General features: G+C 43.9%; 1 protein-coding gene across 1 annotated transcript in view; it reads left to right on the forward strand.

The window, feature by feature from the left end:
• Positions 1–13,194, forward strand: part of Galnt17 (polypeptide N-acetylgalactosaminyltransferase 17) — a 437,313-nt gene that overhangs the window by 159,007 nt on the left and 265,112 nt on the right. The window lies entirely within an intron of this gene.

Consider the following 13,194-nt stretch of genomic DNA (forward strand, 5'->3'; position numbering starts at 1 on the left):
TTAGCTTCTATGGCTAGCATATTGATAATATCACATGCTATCATGTACTAATATATGACAAGATCAAAATATTATCATTGAATCTATTACTATAGGTTATAAGTAATTGATGGATCAGTTTTGTCTTTTTGATTTGATATTGTATCACAAGTGTGTAAATGTTTGTGTTCCTGTGTGTACACATGTGTGTAGTGGGTATACAGGCAAGTGTGGAGGACAGAGACAGAGGTCAGCTATCTTTTTTCCTAAGATTTATTTTATGTATGCAAGTATGCTGTAGCTGTCTTCAGACACACCAGAAAAGGGCATCAGATCCTACTACCAAATGCTTGTGAGTCACCATGTGGTTGCTGGGATTTGAACTCAGGACCTCTGGGAGAGCAGTCAGTGCCCTTAACCACTGAGCCATCTCTCCAGCCTCCATGTGAACTATCCTATTCTCTCTCCACCTTAGCTTTTGAGACAGGGTCTCCTACTAAACATGAAGCTCACTAATTCAGTTAGGCTTGCTGGCTGCTCTGTGAGCCCTAGGGAATCCTCCTGCCTCTCGTCCTTCCCACAGCTGGGATTCCAAGGGCATGCTGCCATGCCTGGCGCTTTCATGGGTGCCGGGGATTGAATTCAGTTCTTCATGCTTTTACAGCAAGCACTTTTTACCCCCTCAGCCATCTCTCCAGCCCCACAATCATTAACAATGACTCAATATGTCTATAGGCTGCTTTTGATGTTTTACTGTTGTGTGTAGTACTGATCAATCTTTTCTTGGTCTCATCTATGCATTGATTACATGCTTACCTCAAAGCTTTGATCCTATAGGAAAAACATTGGAGACTCTAGATACATATTGTAGCATTCTCTTTCAAAGAATTTTGGCAATTCCTTTGTTGTTGTTGTTTAGCCATCATTATTATTACTATCACTATTACTATTAAGAATTTCATATATATATATACAATGAAATATGGCAGTATCTACCCCACCCCCATTTCCAGCCTCAAATTCCCCATGTATCTTCCTCTATATGTCCCTAATGTCATGTCTTCTTCTCATAAGCATGTGGGTGTGGGGACATTCACTGCTGCACCTACCAGTCCCTGTACCCAAAGCAAAATGACCCATCCACCCTTAACAGCCATCAAATGCCAACAGCTCCTTCACCAAGGTGGAGCTTGGTGCCCCTCCCCCACCCGATCTGTAGCTTCCAGGGTCCCTATTTACTATGTAGAGGCTCACGCTGGCTTCTCAAATCTCCATTTTCTTTAGATTCTCAGTGTCTCCTTTTTATTTCCATTTAGAATGTGCCCTCGCTTGCAGTAGATTATTTCTTTTTTTTTTTTCAAATGGGTTTTGTGCAAATCAGTTAAGTATCCTGGTTACTGAGAAAAATAAATTCAAGATAAAGAAAATTATCTTAAATGGATTTAAAATTACAGCATTAGCCGAGAAACCCGTTAAATCTCTCTCTCTGCCTCTAATAAGTGCACATTCATTTTGAATCACTAGGAAAAATATACATCACCCCCGTTGCCTGCTATTTTGTCTTCCTGGACTTGTGTTCTCAAAAAAAAAAAAAAAAAAAAAAAGCAGAAAGAAAGAAAGAAAGAAAAAAAAGAAAAGAAAAGAAAAAAAAGAAAGAAAAAAAAGAAAAAACATCTGGCGGTTTTCACTTCCTGGTGCTTTCTGATTAGCCTTTCTTATTTCCATGTTGGCAAATAAACATGGCCCCGTTTTTTGCTCTCTTATGAGATTGGAAAGGCCTCCGACATGCAGTGTATTAGAAATGGCTCAGCTGAACAGAAATCAGTGGGCATCTATTATGCACCCTGAGACTGGCCGCACCATGGAGTTGTAATAATGCAAGGAATATAGCCTAGTCTACTCCTGTCTTGTCTTGGGAGGGAAACAGACAGGCAAGGAGGTTCTTTTAGTACACGGTGACCTAGGTGGTATGAGACCCTGTCATACAAATTTTCCTAGGGAAATCTGTTTTCCCAAGATAGGGAGACTTTTGTTGCTGTGACAAAATATCTAAGAAGAAGACACTCAAGGGAGAAGGGATTTGTTTTGTCTCACAGTTTAAAGGTATAGTTCATCATGGTAGGGAAGGCATGGGGTGTGAGGTAGCTGGTCACATTGTATCTGCAGTCAGGAAGCAGAGGGGGCGGATATTGATTCTCAGTTCATTTTCTCCTTTTTATTCAGTATGGAATCCCAGTTTATGGATGGTCCTACCCACATTCAGAGTGTATCTTTCCACCCCAGTTACCTCTATCTAGAAACTCCTTCACAGAACATGTCCTGAGGACTGCATTTTGTTTTAGTTTTTAAACAGTCATTTGGAATCTCATCAAGATGGTAATTGAGATTAGCCATTCAGGCAACCAGTATCAGGCCATCAGAATGACTCCACCCAATTCTTCCTGCACAGCGAGTTTACTCAGGATTACTTACAAGGAGCACAGACAACTCCCAGTGGCCACACTACCAAAGAACAGGCCTCCCTGCCCCAGCAACCATCTACTGCCAATAGATAGTGAGGGATAGGCAGGGCCTTGTGAACCTCTGTCCTCCACGATGAAACATTAGCGCCGATCTCTTGCAGAGAATCTCAGCTTCTGAGAATTCAAGGGAGCAACAAGTCTCATCGTTTGTGGGGAACAGCGGTCCGCAGCAGCCATGGCAACTGTGCACACAATGTGTGAAGGGAATGTCTGAGCATCTCTTGCTTGGGATGGTATCCCAAAGCTTGAAGGAGACTCAGGACGAAGCATCTGAAGAGGAGTGGGGTGGGGGGCATAAACATGGGCCAGACCAGGGGAATAGAAAGCAACTTTGGGTGTGGTTCTCTGCAGTAGAAAGTCTCAGGATCTTCTAGTGGTACAGCATAGTGGAGCAAGCCCACATTTACGTCTGAAGGGGCTAATATAATGAGAAGGGGCACAGAGCATGGAAAGGGAAAACTAAAGATAGTTGGTGACATCACCCAACACTAACAGCACTTCAGAAGATGGAAAGAGAATGGATAAATGGTAATTGGTGGCCAGTTAGAAAAACTGAGACCTAATCTCCCACGTGAGATGGGTGGACAGACGTTTGATTTAGTTTTAATTCCTTGGCTGTGATACATACCCTCACGAAAAGCAACTTTGAGGAGGAAGGATTTGTGTGGCGTATAATTTCAAGGCACCGTGCATCATTTCAGAGAAGTTAAGGTGGGGGATTCACGTAGCCAGTCATGTCACAGCTATAGCTGACAACGAAGAAACAGTACCTTCTACCTTGTTTGCTTGCTGGGGCTTCTCAGTGACTTTTAGACATCCGGGGCCCAGCCCATAAAATACTATCACCCACATTCCGGATGGGTCTTCCCACTTCAGTTAACAGTCAAGACAAGCCGCCACAGACATGCCCACAGACCAAGCTCATCTAAGCAGTCCCTCGATTGAGATTTTTCCCCCCTAAGGTGACTCACGATTGCCAAGTCGGTAGTTAAGACTAGCCAGATTGTTAGAGCAGAAGAATACAACTTGGTCAGAATCCCAGGGACTCACCATTGCATTAACTTTCCAGGGGAGGTATGAACAAACAAGCCCAGATAGGACTGATTCCAGACCAAAGTAATGGTTCCCTAGAAGTCCAATTCAGTCAACTGATGAGTTGATTGGACTTCCTTACAGAGCACAGGTGACAGGCTACTTAATAATCAAGCATGATTGACCCCAGAGCCTCAGTACCATAGAAAATCTACTCCACAGTAGATGGCCACCTCATGGACCATGCATCACAGAGTCCTGCCTTCAGTTAGTCAATCTTCCACATCCTAGACGGTCTAGCTTTTCCCAAGATCCCTTGCAGCTGGTGGTGAGGCAGAAAGAGTAATGGGTAGGATCCCAGGTGATGGACCTAAGAGCCTCCACTACCTTCTGTTATGGAGGGGAGTTAATTCCATTACTATTGCCACAGACCTAGCTCCCTATCATCTATCATTGTGGTATTTTGCTCAAGCTGTTGTCATGGCTACCAGGCCACATACTATCTATATTCCCAAATGAAGTCAGGATGCTCATATATATGGTGCCCGAAGGAAAAGCCATATACTAATACACAGGACCTGAACAGGACAGGACAGGAGAGGACAGGTCAGGTTTTCTTATGGATAGATGTGGGTAGGAATGGAAGGATTGTAGTCCTCTCCCTATTTCTGTTGCTCTAGTTTCTTTTCTGTTGCTGTAATGAACCATTCTGATGAAAAGGAACTGGGGAGGAAAGAGTTTATTCCATTGTACACTTCCAGGTCACAATTCATCACCCAGGGAAGTCAGGACAGAGTCCCAAGGGAAGAGATCAAAACAGAAATGCTAAACACAGAAACTACAGAGGAACACTGCATGTTGGGTAACTGGCAGGCTCGCACTTAGTTAGCTTTATACAGCCCAGGACCATCTGCCTTGGAATGGTGCTGCCCCTCAGTGGGCTGGGCCTTCCTACCTATATCAATTAATAACCAAGACAGTACCCCCAGAAACATACCTCCACAGGTCAGTCTGATCTGGGTAATCTTTGAATTGAGTCTTTCCCCTCATTCAGCTCTAGGCTGGGTCAAGGTGACAAAGGTATCCGGGACAACTGCCTTCACATCTGGATAGCTGGAGCCTGTGCCTCTCCTTTACCCTCTGATGTCCAGTTTATAGAGGTGGCCTATATCAGAATATGCCCAAGGGGGAGACTTCCCAGCTCTGTGACCTCTTTAGGCTCTCACGGTACCACGTGCAAAACTTTAATGAATCTACTTGGCTCAACTCAACTCAGCTTAAAGAAGAGGTCTATAGATAACAGCAAGGGTCTCAGGATGGCGGTTATATGGAATGCCTGCGGTTAAACTCCATCTTTATAGAATATTTCCTTGCACAGTTTTTGTTTGTGATCCATGTCCATGCACATATGTGTACATGCGCATGTCTGTTTGTGGAGGATGCAGTCCAGTCTCAAATCTCGTTCCTCGGGAATTTTCCATTTGCTTATTTGAGTCAGCATCTCTTCCTGGGACTATGGCTGACCTATTAGGCTAAGCTGAGCAGCAAGCGAGGCCTAGGGAATCCTCCTGTCTCCGCTTTCTCAGGACTGGGATTATAGGTGTGAGCACCACACCTGGATTTCTTATGTGGTTGGTCTCAAGCTTGCCAGAAAAGCAATTTGCTGACTGAGTCATCTTCCCAGTCCAGTCACACCCAGAAACTAGAGAAATAGGAGCCTCGGGCATGGGAGCACAGAGTCTATTGTCAGTGATTAAACAGACAAATCAACAACAGCAATGACAAAGCAAATCTAAACCTTAATAATAATAACACCAAATGGCATTTGAAGAAAGCAGAGATTCTTGGCTTTGCTGCCGTAATCGACTTGCAGGGATCACAGGATGCTTTGTTTACAAAATGAGAACATTTCTGTTATGAAAATAACCATAATCGACATAAATCCTATAAGTTTAAAATTGAGCAAAAATAGGCAAGTCTGTGGAAGGCTGGGGAATAGCATTGAGGGCATTGTTTGAATAAATAGAGATAAAAGGAGTTGGCAAAATTAGAGAGGGGGAAGAAAACAGACCCGCACACTTCTACCACGCCTCATCCGAGGCTTAGGAAACATGGCAGAAGAGGGTGTGTAAGGTGTGTAGGAGCCCAGTGATGGAGACAAGCTGTGAGATGCTGCCACGTGGACTGGAGTTGGCTGTTACACACATGAACTTGAATTCACGGCAGCTGTGATTCCCTGCATAGGATCAAGCCAACAAAAAGTCCACGTTCTGCTAGGCAGCCATAATAAAATTCTTCTAGTTAAAGTTAGAAATAGAAAAGGAGGTGGGGCAGGACACATACATGCACGCAGTCATACATGCAGGCATGCAGGCACACAGGCATGCACACGCAGACATGTTGCTGGGTGTCCTCTGAAAAAGCATTCTAACTCAAAGCAACGTGAGTGAGGAAAGGGTTTATTCAGCTCACAAGCCCAGGTCATCATCTATCATAGAGGGAAGCTGAGGCAGGAACTGAGGCAGGCTTGCCTGTTAGTCCATACAGATTTACCCCCTTACAAAGACATCACAGTCCAATATTACAGAAGAAACCACGGAGGGCTGCTTCTTCCTGGCTTGCTCAAGCCAGAGTAGAGGTGCCTCCACCCACCATGAGCTGGGCCCTCTCACACCAGTCATCAATCAAGAACATCAATCAAGTACCACAGACTCGGCTACAGGCCAGTCTGGTGGGGACCCTTTTCTCATTAAGGTTTCTTTTTTCAAAATAACTCCGGCATGTGTCACCTTGGCATAAGACTAGCCAGCACAGCAAACAAACTAAATTAAACCAGCACTGCAGAGACGCCTCAGTTGGTAAGCACGGAAGACCTGAGTTTAGAGCCCAGCACACACCAAAGTCAGAAATGTGAGCATTGGCACATCTGTGATTGTACTGCTGAGGACTGGGAGCAGGCAGACCTCTGGATTTTGCTGGCTAGCCAGTTGAGACATTTGCTGAATTTTGGATCCAGTAAGAGATCTTGTTTTAAAAACTAAAGTGGAGAGAAAACATTTAACATATATGTACATGCACACTCTTACATACATGTGCACACACAGAATTTTTTAAAATAAGGTTAATGCCAAACAAACAAAAACAAGAAATAGCGCCTTAGTCATTGTTGTTCGGACAAACAGGGATTACTGAAGGGATGTGAGATAGTTTATGCTCTGGTTTAATAAAAGTTCAAGTAAAGCAAAGTATGTCTGTAAAATTTCAGTGAAACCATAATCAAAATGCGATATATACACAATACAAGCATAAAATGTGGGCTGACAAGATGGCTTAGGGAGTGAAGGCACTTGCAGCCAAGCTGAGTGTCCTGAGTTCAAGTCCTGAAACCCACATAGTAGAAGGAGAGAATGAACTCCTGCAACCTGTTCTCTGATGTACACACATACACAATGTACATTATAGGATATGCAAGAAAATTAGATACAATGACAAAGGTTAAAAATTTGGTTGGACAGTGCTATTCTGTTCTCTAACCTATTTATTTTTGGAAACTCTGAGTAGGATAAATCTGAAAAATGGCATTTGGGGTGATTTGGGGAATTGCCCACAGGCCATGCAAGACAAAGACACACTTTGCAAGTTTAGAGTGTCACGTGAAGTGACCAAATTAACCTGTGTTATCTGCAAATAGTCTTCCCTGTCAGTGAATAGCAAGGGCCTTATCCCTGGATTAGACTTCTCTGAAAATGAGCCCTGGGGTCTAGCAGAGAGAGCAGCCTGGGACTAGAACATTTTCTCTCTTCTAAGGAAGTGTTAAGTCCCCCCAAAAAGCTTTCATGGGGATTGTGGTTTGGGATCAGACTCAAGTGGATGGATTTCACTGCAGTTTTAAACAGAATCCCAGTTGCTTTAATTCTAGCCACACTCGAGAAAATCGTTCTCCTAGTAAATACGAACGAAATCTTAGGAGGTTGTAAAATTAACCCCTTGCTACTCAAATTTCATTCAAAACATGGTTTTCCTGCTTTTTCTAATTCCATGGCTTGCTTTCTACTGCTGGACAGGTATTTTAAATTCCTCTGAATCTGAAACTGTCAATCTTTCCTTTTTTTTTTTTTTCATTTCCTGAGTGCTTTAAAGCCTAGGAAGATAGCATCCCTTCCGATACTTGTAAATATTCCATGTTGGTTTTGTCTTCTCTGATTGCCTTACACTCTGTTCCTCCATCCACAGAGAACTGAATATGTGGCTCAGCTTTGGGGGTTTCGTTCCCAATGTCTGCATATCATTTTTTAAAAAAAAACAAAACGGCCTTTTCAGAATAATTGTATAAGCAACCTTCTTTCTCTCCTTGGGAGGAGGTTATATAAATGCTTTACATTTGATGGTTCTCATATGAGTGCTTTATTTCTCAGGTTGTGTCTGGATTCTTCTGGTCCATAGCTCTTATTTTTTCTTTTCTGTTTTTTTTTTTTTTTTTTTTTTTTGAGACAGGGTTTCTCTGTGTAGCCCTGGCTGTCCTGGAACTCACTCTGTAGACCAGGCTGGCCTCGAACTCAGAAATCTGCCTGCCTCTGCCTCCCAGAGTGCTGAGATTACAGGCGTGCGCCGCCACCACCCGTTTTTTTTTTTGTTTGTTTGTTTGTTTGTTTTTTTAAAATAAATTATTAAGAATAGCTGCATGACTGAAGTCCCCTGTGTGTCGGGGAGGAACGATCAGTATCTAGGTCTGTAGGATATCAAAGAGGGTAAGAAGGCTTGTGGGCTGTTTAAAGTGTTATGGGCCAGGTCCTGAAAGGGAAGAGGAAAGAGCAAGTGGTCCTGAGAGTAGGAGAGCCCCGCTGGAAGGACCTCAACCATTTTTCCCATTGTATCTTATTTATTTACTTCCGTATTCAACACGATAATTGTGTGTATTCATGGAGTGTGAGGTGATAATTGGATGTTTGTACACGTGATGATCAAATCAAAGTATTTGGAACTTTAGGCTCATTAAACGTTGATGGCGTCTTGATGGGATCCTCAGACTCCACTTTGCTGGCTCATGCGAAGTATAATGAACAACTGTGGCTGCCCATTGTCGCCCCAGTATACCAGCAATCCTCTGTTGTGTGGAGCTGGAAATGGAAGCCAGGGCCTCACACATGCCAGCCAGTGTGTGAGGAACTGCATTCCCAGCACTTCTGCCGGCATCCTTCAAAGCTGTGTGTGTGTGTGTGTGTGTGTGTGTGTGTGCGCGCGCGTGCGCGCGCACACACACACACATACATGTATGCATGCGTGGGTGGGTGTGCATGGCCAGACAAACTCAAGTTTGCTCCTCATTCTCAACCTTGCTTGAAGTAGAGTCTCTCACTCTTCTCATTAGCTGGCCTTGGAGCTTCTACGGATTCCTATCTCCATCTCCCATCTTGTTTTAGGCACAGTGGGATCACAGAAATATGCTGTAATCTACCACTGAGCCACATTCCTAGCCCCTCACTGGGGGATTCTTGGCAGGGGCTCTACCACTAAGCCACACCCCCATCCCCTCCCTGGGGGATTCTAGGCAGGGGCTCTACCATTGGGCCACGCCCCCAGCCCCTCACTGGAGGATTCTAGGCAGGGGCTCTACCACTGAGCCACGCCCACAGCCCCTCACTGGAAGATTCTAGGCAGTGGCTCTACCACTGAGCCACATTCTACACCCAGCTTTATGCCATATCTGGGGATTTGATTTCAGATCCTCTCACACTTACGCAACAACCTATCTCTCCAGCCCACTTGACTGATGTTTTCTTTTTGTCATTTCATTCACTTATCGATTGTGTGTTCATGCATGCGTATGTGCACATTCGCCTGCACGTTTGAACTGTGGTTTTTAAGTGGAAATCAGAGGACGACCATGTGCCTATTGGTAAAGACAGGGATGAGGAGGAAGAGAAGGAAAGTGCAACAGACACCCACAGAATCAGCACAATGCCCCCAGTTAACTGGATATGGGTGAAGAGACCCATGCCAATGTTTCTAACTTGAAAGTTGACTTTGCATTCCTGGTACTGGGGACTGAATCTCCGATGCAAAAAGCAGGCGCTGCACCACTGAGCCATCCTCTAGTGTGATGGATGGTTCAAGCTTGGAAGTGCTTTATTTAACCAACTAGTCAGGAGCAAGGATCCTCCCATGCTTCCTATTTTGTGGAGTTCCCAAGCAGGCGATAGGACCTCTGCATGTCCATGGTTTCCCATGGTTACTGTTTCCTGGAGATGACCACAAGATGTGCATCATTCCAGTTTTGTGCACTATTTACCAGGTTGTATGGGTGAGATTGGTGATTCCAGAATCCCGGACAACACTTGTCTCCTGTCCCTTGTCCTGATGTACCATTCACGGGCTGGTGTACTCATTATCTGGGTGTTCAGTTATCTCATAATCTGTGGGAGGGACCACCTTGGTATGGGGAAATCTGTCTGCTTACTAAAGCTATTGCTGAGACTCCTGCGCAGACTTTAATACCATGCCTCCCTGCTCAGACAGCCTGTGCGTTATTGATGAGCAATTCCTGCCACTGTTATCTCCAGCCTCTCCTCTGGCCTCCTGTTTAATAAATCCTCATGTCAGGGTTCTTCAGAATTCATTTTGCTTCCCCGAGAAAGGGTCCTCATTCCTTATATTAACCCACTGCGAATTCTAGGTAGTTATATCCCAGCCACATCAGTTTTGTGTACAGATATGTTGAGCTTGATGGGGGCATGCATGTGGGGGGAGGGTCTGGAGTTCTGGAGTAAGGTCTGGACTGAGCAGGGAGAATGGCATCATCCAGGCACTAGCAATGTAAAGGATTAGTTGCTTGTCTTGTTACTAGGACAAAATACCTGATGAAAGCAATTCAAGGAAGAAAGGTATATTCTGGCTCCTAGCATGAGGGTAGAGTGTGTCATGGTGAGGAAGGCTTGGCCACAAGGATATGAAGCATCTGATCATAGTATATCCATATCTAAAAAACAGAGAGGGATGCTGATGGCTTTCTGCTCACTTTCCCCTTCTTAGGTATTCATGCTGGGACCTCCGGCTCATGGAATGGTGCCCCATACATTAAGAATGGGTACTCCCACTTCTGTTGACCCAGTCTAGACATTCCCTCACAGGCATGTCCAAAGACTTATTTCTATGGTGATTCTAGATCTGGTTGAGCTGACAACTTGTACTGACCATGTATTTTTAGGGGCATCTCTGGACCTATATGGGCTGTGACGCTATAATACAATGGCATGAGGGTTCCAGATTTTCTTCTCATGAAAGGACGTGTGTGTGATTATTGACTTCATGATTAAGCCCTTTTTATCTCGATCATATCTCTGATGATTGGTACACTTTAATTATTTTCTTTTTGCTTTTTCCTTTCTTCCTTCCTTCCTTTCTTCCTTCCTTTCTTCCTTCCTTCCTTTCTTTCTTCCTTCCTTCCTTTCTTCCTTCCTTTCTTCCTTCCTTCCTTTCTTTCTTCCTTCCTTCCTTTCTTCCTTCTTTCCTTCCTCCCCCTCCCTTCCTTCTTTCCTTCCTTCCTTCCTTCCTTCCTTCCTTCCTTCCTTCCTTCCTTCCTTCCTTCCTTCCTTCCTTCCTTCCTTCCTTTTTTATTTGCAGTACTGTGGAATTCTAGGGGATTCTAAACAGGTGCTTTACCACTGAGCCATACCCCCAGCCCCTCACTGGGGGATTCTACAAAGGTACTCCACCACTGATCCGTGCCCCTAGCCACTGGTTTTCACCTGGATTCAAAGTGACTTACAAAATGTGAAGCATCCTAACTATGACTTTCTCTTTCACTGAGCACTCACCCAGAGGGAAACTGCCCAATAAATACTTGCTGGTTGAAATAATAAATAGGTCCAGACTCAGGAGCCTGTCTGATTCACTGAGCACAATAATTATTCCCTTTTATTGACTGCCTTTTATGTTTTTGTCACTGTGCTGCATGTTTTATTGATCTCATTTTAATTTAACCACTCTCTGAAGTAGCTGTTACCATCTCTACTTTATAAATGAGGGAAGGGGGCCTGGAGACGTTCAGAAGCCTGATTTAGGTCGCACAGGTTCTGCGAGGCCCTGGCTCAAGCCCACCTGTTCGTTGTGGGAGGCTATGTCCAAGGCTTTTGGATGCTGCTTTTCCCATCAGCTATCGTCTCTAAAAACAGTCATCCCTAACCTCACCTCCCACACCTGCAGAATGGAACTGTCTGATCACTTTGTTATTGATAACTTCTATGTCTACAGAATAGAGCTTTCTACCCACATTGGTATTGCCAGATAGAAAATTCTTAATCCTAGGGAAAAGGAGAATTCTCTCTCTCTCTCTCTCTCTCTCTCTCTCTCTCTCTCTCTCTCTCTCTCTCTCTGTGTGTGTGTGTGTGTGTCATTGTCTATGTCTCTGTCTGTATATATCTTTCTGACTTTATCTCCCTTCCATTCTTCCCTTCCTGTGTGTATGCGTGTATTCTACTACTTTTAATTTTCTTCTGTTGATCACTTTTAAAATTCTAATGCCAAAGAAACTGAATGTGGGATCTGATGAGTTATCGAGTATGATCCCCGGTACATAGTATGATAGCCTTTATACTATTTATAGGACACAATCCTTTTTTTTTTTTTCAGCTCAGAAAAAAAAAGTACAATAGTGCTAGGTTTAGAAAACGTTTTACAGTGAAGTTTATTTAGCCAAGAAGACTGTGATGGTTAATCTCCGTTGTCAACTGGATATCTAATAGTCAAGGAAACACATCATTGGGTGTGTCTGGAAGGGTGGTTCCAGAAAGGTTTAGCAGAGAAGGCAAGGTCCATCCTAAAATGAGTAATGCCACTCTAGGAGCTGGGATCCTGAGTGAATATAAGAGGGAAAATTAACTGAGCATTAGATTTCCTCTTTCTCTACTGCTTATAGTCTCTTGAAGCATCAAGTCTTTTTTTTTAATTTTTTTTATTCGATATAATTTATTTACATTTCAAATGATTTCCCCTTTTCTAGCCCCCCCACTCCCCGAAAGTCCCGTAAGCCCCCTTCTCTTCCCCTGTCCTCCCACCCACCCCTTCCCACTTCCCTGTTCTGTTTTTGCTGAATACTGTTTCACTGAGTCTTTCCAGAACAAGGGGCCACTCCTCCTTTCTTCTTGTATCTCATTTGATGTGTGGGTTATGTTTTGGGTATTCCAGTTTTCTAAGTTAATAACCACTTATTAGTGAGTGCATACCATGATTCACCTTTTGAGTCTGGGTTACCTCACTTAGTATGATGTTCTCTAGCTCCATCCATTTGCCTAAGAATTTCATGAATTCATTGTTTCTAATGGCTGAATAGTACTCCATTGTGTAGATATACCACATTTTTTGCATCCACTCTTCTGTTGAGGGATACCTGGGTTCTTTCCAGCATCTGGCAATTACAAATAGGGCTGCTATGAACATAGTAGAGCATGTATCCTTATTGCATGGTGGGGAATCCTCTGGATATATGCCCAGGAGTGGTATAGCAGGATCTTCTGGAAGTGAGGTGCCCAGTTTTCGGAGGAACCGCCAGACTGATTTCCAGAGTGGTTGTACCAATTTATAACCCCACCAGCAGTGGAGGAGTGTTCCTCTTTCTCCACACCCTCTCCAACACCTGCTGTCTCCTGAATTTTTAATCTTAGCC

Source organism: Apodemus sylvaticus, chromosome 22 (genome assembly GCF_947179515.1).
Source record: "Apodemus sylvaticus chromosome 22, mApoSyl1.1, whole genome shotgun sequence".
NCBI lineage: Eukaryota > Metazoa > Chordata > Mammalia > Rodentia > Muridae > Apodemus > Apodemus sylvaticus.